A 7,259-nucleotide genomic window follows, 5' to 3' on the forward strand; every position below is an offset into this window, starting at 1 on the left:
CTGTCCATTGTTCCTTCCCATATCCCTGAGGCTTCCACTGAGGTTTGGTGCCTCTATGTGGTAAATAGTGGCTTGAAATGGATAACCAGATTAAGGAATGAAGCAAGATATAAAATTTTGTTGTGTTTTCACTTGCTACACACACTGATCAAGTGAGTTAAGTGGCTTAAGGCATAAATTGATCCAAGAGGTTTAAAGACCAAATCAAAATAATCTGTCCTATTTTGTATACTCTATCATCAACTAACTCCATGTTAACCCCACTGAAATATATATATCAATTATATATATATATATATACACACATATATATACACACATATATATATACGTGTGTGTATATATATATATACACACACAAACATATGTGCTGTGCTGTGTTTAGTCGCTCAGTTGTGTCCAACTCTTTAATGACCCCATTTACTGCAGCCCACCAGGCTCCTCTGTCCAAGGGGATTCTCCAAGCAAGAATACTGGAGTGGGTTGCCATGCCCTCCTTCAGGGGATCTTCCCAACCCAGGGATAGAACCTAAGTCTCTCACAGTGCAGGAAGATTCTTTACCATTGAACCACCAGGGAAGCATATATATATATATACACATACACATATGTATGTATGTATATGTATATGTGTATATATATATACACATACATAAATATATACAATTATATGTCAGTATATGTAATTTATGGGCCTCCCCAGTGGTAACAGAAGTAAAGAAACTGCTGCCATTGCAGGAGATATAAGGCATGTAGTTTGGATCCCTGGGTGGGGAAGATTCCCTAGAGGAGGGAATGGCAACCTACTCTAGTGTTCTTCCTTGGAGAATACCATGAACTGAGTCTGGTGGGTTACAGGCCATAGGGCCACACAGAGTCAGACACAACTGAAGCAACTTAGTATGCTGCCTTTATAATTGATATATATGTGTATATATGATATATATGAAAGCTTGAGTAGATATAACAAATACATTTAAAAACTGTGTGGTTTAAAATTTAGCTCAAATTTTAATCTGAAAATTAAATTGATATTTGATCACTGGAAAGGGTAATTACATAATTATGACACAAGTTTAGTTAAAAATCACCTTCTTTATGCATAAACAGTACAAGAAATGCTTGTCAGTTCCAATGGTTTATAATATAGACAACTGTATGCTTAAGTAAAAGCAACGTTCCTTATTGATCCTCTGTGATGTTCTGTAAACTTTGTCTTCACATATCTTTAACAGGCAATTTACTCTTCTCTGCAAAGCTAAGTAAAAGGGATAAAGACCCAAACCTACTTAAGTAAATTTTTTTTAAAAATTAAAAAATAATATAACTAAAGAAAAATGAGGACAGCTTCTATTGATCTCTTCAGTATTGTTAAATGTGGGTTTAGTCCCACATGGAAGGAATTGTTTTAATGAAAATATTCAAGACTATCTGCTGAGGACAGCTTAAATGCCCTTGGTATGCATTTTATAAAACTTACCAAATTAACTATCAAAATGTGTGCAAAAATTTGAAAAAAACTTTCAAAGTCTTAAAATATTTGTGTAACATATTTAATGATCATATTTCAAAGTTTTCTCTTTCTTCCATTCTTTTGGATATAGTGTTTTTATCAAATCTATAAAGAAATATTTGACATATCATGATGGTATGTTGTTTAAAATAACGATATATCAAATTTATAACCTTGGCAACTCAATTTCCTAAATATGGTTGCATGTAAAAATATGAACTAGAAACATTATTCCAAGAATGTGACAGCAACAAGATTCTTCCAACATAGATTACCGACTTTTCAATCCTTAATGTACTTTAGCTCTGTCTCCATTCCATGTAACCTACCCTTCATTTTCTTCCTAAGGACTCAACATCAAACATACAGTTTTAATAAATGGCATCTGTTTTTCCTTTTTCCTCTCAGTTTCATAAAGATTTCTAGGTTTATGAAATATGAAAAAACCTAGGAACTAAAGATCAAAACCATAAAATGTTATATAATACTTATCAATTTTAATAGTTTAATCACCATTTGGAACAATGTACAAAAAATTACTTTGCTATAGAAAGAAGTGAAATTTTACCTTATTCAACTTTAAAACTACCCAATAATATTTTTTTGAAGTTTAATAAAAATAGCCTAGAACACTCCCTCAGGCATTGTTTGTTTTAAATAATCTTTGATCAGTATTTATCTTAATAATAAATATATACACTAACATATAAAACTATATTACAGAAATGGAGAGAGCAATAGATAACCAATTAACGAATGTTTTCAATGATTACTTTATATAGTCTAAATGCCATGTTTCATCTACTCTAAGGTGAAGATGTTCTTTTCACATTTAAAAATCTCTGAAATCAGGATGGGTCCTAAAATGACTCCAGTCAGGAAGCAGTTGTGACAGAACTGTCATTGCCTGCCCATGTGAATCAAAACAAGCAGAGAGAAGATTGGCATAGCCCCTGTGCAAGGATGACACATACATTTGTGAAGTGTTCCATATTTGCTGAACTACCATATGACCCTGCAATCAGAATCCTGGGCATATACCTGGAGAAAAACATGCCACAAAAGGATCCATGCACCCTCATGTTCACTGCAGCACAGCTTACAATAACTAAGACATGGAAGCAATCTAAATGTCCATCAACAGAGGAATGGATAAAGAGGATATGGTACATATCTACAATGGGATATTATATAGCCCCTGAAAAGAATGAAATGATCTCATTTATAATGACACAGATGGACCTAGAGATTGTCATACTGAATGATTTAAGTAAGACAGAGAAATACCACAAGGTATCGCTTATAGGCAGAATCAAAAAACGTTACGAAGGAACATATTTACAAAACAGAAACAGACTCACAGACTTAGAGAATGAACTTATGGCTGCCAGGGGAAAAGATGGGAACACGAGATAGTTAGAGAGTTTGGGATCGACATGTACACACAGCTATATTTAAAATGGATGACCAACAAGGTCCTACTGATTAGCACGGGGAATTCTGCTCACTGTTCCGTGGCAGCCTGGATGGGAGGAGAGTTTGGGGGAGAATGGATACATGTACATGTATGACGAATCCCTTTGCTGTCCACCTGGAGTTATCACAACACTGTTATTAGCTATACTCTAATACAAAATAAAAAGTTAAAAAAAACAAACAAAAAAAAAGCAGAAAGGATATTGGGACTTGAAAGTCCAAGAGACAGAAGAGGAGCACACTTTTAGGAATTGCTATACTGCCAAAACTCTTAATGCCACACATTATAATCTACGTGTAAAACAAAGATATTGAAAACTCTGAGTCAAAATATCACTCATAATTGTCAGATTTGAACATTAAGTTTTACAAGTATATTACTTAATTTATTTTGCACACACACATATATGTAAAGGGGATTTTAAAAATCTATATATAAAATCTAAAAGATCATTTTAAAGAAGTATAAAATAAAATGTCTAAGAGATAAGAAAGCATTATACCATAGTATAACTGATGGCATTTTTTTTCTTTCTTGTTAAGAAAGAAAATAATGGTATATTTTTGGTATCAGTTCAGTTCAGTTGCTCAGTCATGTCCGACTCTTTGTGACCCCATGGACTGCAGCATGCCAGGCTTCCCTGTCCATCACCAACTCCGGGAGCCTACTCAAATTCATGTTCATTGAGTCGGTGATGCCATCCAACTATTCATCCTCTGTCATCTCCTTCTCCTCCCGCCTTCAATCTTTCCCAGCATCAGACAGAGTCTTTTTAAATGAGTCAGCTCCTCACATTAGGTGGCCAAAGTATTGGAGTTTCAGCTTCAGCATCAGTCCTTCCAATGAATATTAAGGATTGACTTCCTTTAGGATGGACTTGTTGGATCTGCTTGCAGTCCAAGAGACTCTCAAGAGTCTTCTCCAACATCCCATTTCAAAAGCATCAATTCTTCGGCACTCAGCTTTCTTTATAGTCCACCTCTCACATCTATACATGACTACTGGAAAAACCATAGCTTTGACTAGACACTTAAAATGTGTGATCCCACAGCTCTGGACCCAGCATGATTTCAGCTGCAGCTACTGTAGCAGTTCCTGGGCTCAGCCTAAATAAAGATCCTAGGCTCTACTTTCAGAATAACTCACAGTAAGACAGACAGTATCTTAGATTTGATTAATTATGATAAATGAAATAAAAGGTCTTTTTTCTTTTTAAGACAAAGATAGATACAACAACTTATAGTACATTAAAGATCTCTGAGAATTATCTATTCAAATTACTCTTATAAAATTCAACATAAAATATTAAAACCAGCTGCAATAACTTATTATTCTCACCTTTCTAAATACCAAAAGTGTATTTAATATCTGATATATACTACAAATAATATCTCCAATTAATGAAATATAGGCATGATACATAATTCAAAATATCTGAATTTTATATAGTAATAGAATACAGATTTTAATGCATATTTTATATGTTATAATCAAACACAGGTTTCATCATAAGAACATATCTGAAATTGTGAGTTATTTGTAAGAAGTATAAACTCCTAAGTCTTGCACATTTTCTTATATACCTCTACTTTTTCATACTAGCTACACATGGAAATCAAGGACTTTTCTCAGGTATGCTTAATAAAAAATCTGTAGTACCCAAATTTACTCACAGAACATGACCAAAAAAAAAAAAAAAAGAAAAAACTGCTTTGCTAGTCTCATAATTTTTGCTTAAATAAATATTAACAGCAACAAATTGTTATTTCATACATACCACATTCAATGTAGTATGTGCTACAGAAACGTCTTTAAAATGGGTAAGAAGCAGACAGTATAAGCACTCATGTTGCCCACTGTACACACAGAAACAGAATTGGCAGAATATAACTCTCAAAATATACTTTTTAAAAGTTATGAAAAATCTAAAATGAAGATCCAAACAAAGTAAAAATTATATATCCTTTAGTAAATTAAGGAAGTCTTTCTGAAGACTGGAACATCTCAGTAAAGGGTCAAAAAATGAGCAGACACTAATCATTGGAAGAAGGGAGAAACATGGGCTAGAAGGGCACAAACTGAGCAGCAACACAAAGATGCTAACATAATGCTGTTTCTTCAAACCAGAAGCTTCTCAGTGTTGCTAAGACATAACATGAAAGGGAACACGAAAAGGTGATAAGGGCCTGTCACAGAGGCCGTGCATGAGAGGGTAAGGAACTGACATGGCAGAGAAGAACAGTAGGAAGAGTGCTCAAATAATGCAAGATAAAATATTTCAAAGGAGAGGATGATTTAAAGAAGAAGAAGACTATAATGTCAAATGCTAAAGAAAAAGATGAGGCTAAAGATGGCTGACAAAAGGTTGCCAACTTGCAATGTCTATGTCCTCTGACAGCATGATGTAGTGTGGAATTTGTACTTCAAGGGGTAAGAGAGAAACCACCAACAGGGAAAATAAGTTACTCTTGCAAGAAATTTTGAGAACAAGGAAAAATGCTCAATCTTGATTTCTTCATTTCTTAATATCCTGCTGATAGATTTTATCATTAAGTATCAGTGTTCTTGCAACAAAGCAATATAAAATTATATCTCTCAGCCCTACCAGAGTTTCATTGATGACAAAAAATAATTGGAGCTTTGGTTTGACAGTTACTGTATCATTTCTCCAGCACCAAGAACCCTAAAAACAAACATGTAAATGTAGTTTTCTGTAGTACAAAATGAAGAAATAGTCAACAAATGATAGGCGTTAAATTTGATCAACTTTCAAGTTCACAGATATTGAATATTTGGAGTTTTATTTTTCATAATAAATTTAATAACATAAATAAATTATAAAGTTAACTATAAGAAAAGAACGTAAAGATTAAAACAGTAATCTAAGAATCCAAAGAAAACTTTTAACATTTTGAAGTATAGCCTGCCAGCTATAAAGAAAAAATATGTATGTGCAAGCTTTTGAATCCTACCTCTGTCACCAACTCATTGTCATCTTTTACAAATTATATTTCCCAGAGCCTCAGTTTATTTGAGAAATGGAATAACAGTGCACAAGAGTGCTGTGAGAATTAAATGAATTACACACATAAACTTTAACTAACTACTACTACTCACATAATACTCAATAGAGGTTGTTTTGCTAAGAATGTGTATTTTAGTATATATGCATAGTTTACAGGAAAAAAGAGGTATCATATAATACAGTCTATTAAACTACAAATATATTTTTATTTCTGTAATTATCAATACAAAGTTTTTGCAAAGTTTTTCTGCCCATAGCCAGAAAATGTTTTAGGCTTTAAGTACCTAAAAGTCTCTAAGGAAGCTACTCAGCTTTGCCATTTTAGCATGAAAGCAGCCATTGATAATACTTATATGTATTTACATGAGTGTTTTCAAATAAAATTTATTGATAAAAGCAGGCAGTAGGCTAGATTAGGTCCTGAGGCTGTATTTTGATGATCTCTGATGTAGAGCATTCTTTTCTGACTATGTAATATAACACTGTAATTTATCTAGTCAACATTCAATTTTTAAATCTGTAGATTTTGTACCTAAATATGCTTTCACAATCAACTATGCCATTTCTAGAGTATTTATTTAGGTTAAGTAGATTACTGATTTAGGTTACCCTTCATATGTACATGGAGACTTTCATGATGTACACGTTGGCAACCAAAGAATCTATACCAAGTACACTTAATACCACAACTTGTGAGAGAATTACCTTTCTAATACCCTCGCTTAAGCGACTGTATATTTATTTGGCGGGGGGGGGGGTGGGGTGGGGGGTGGATTTTCTTACATATTCTAATTTTTCTAAACTACCATTATTTAGTTCTTTAAAATCAAATAAATGAGTATTGATTGCTTTTATTTTAAATATCAATGCTATTTATAAAAAGAAATTTCTGTTTACTTTCAGAAAAAAAGCTATATTTTTATCATTTGAATCTCTTCTCAGAAATTAAAAATAAAAGAAACAAAAGGAGAAATTGTCTGAAACACAAATTCCTATAATAACTCTATAATAGAATGTTTTCGCCAGGGAAGTATGACTTTTAATGGTGACATTTGTAAATTCAACACCAAGAACAGTGCCTGGAACATGGCATCCAGTGATGTTTGTCAAAGGAATAAAATAACATTAATTTTAGTGAACATTCTTTCGTAGATCTCTCAATATATATATACCTATACAGAATCTGTAACAGATACATATAACAGATATATATAACATATAACAGATACATATTTATAACAGTA

At 32.9% G+C, this 7,259-nt stretch overlaps 1 pseudogene; it reads left to right on the plus strand.

Annotated features, from left to right (window-relative positions):
• The first annotated feature begins 2,411 nt into the window (after window positions 1-2,411).
• Window positions 2,412-2,511, plus strand: LOC122438996 (annotated as a pseudogene).
• Window positions 2,512-7,259: the final 4,748 nt, after the last annotated feature.

This window comes from Cervus canadensis, chromosome 3 (genome assembly GCF_019320065.1).
Source record: "Cervus canadensis isolate Bull #8, Minnesota chromosome 3, ASM1932006v1, whole genome shotgun sequence".
Classification (NCBI taxonomy): domain Eukaryota; kingdom Metazoa; phylum Chordata; class Mammalia; order Artiodactyla; family Cervidae; genus Cervus; species Cervus canadensis.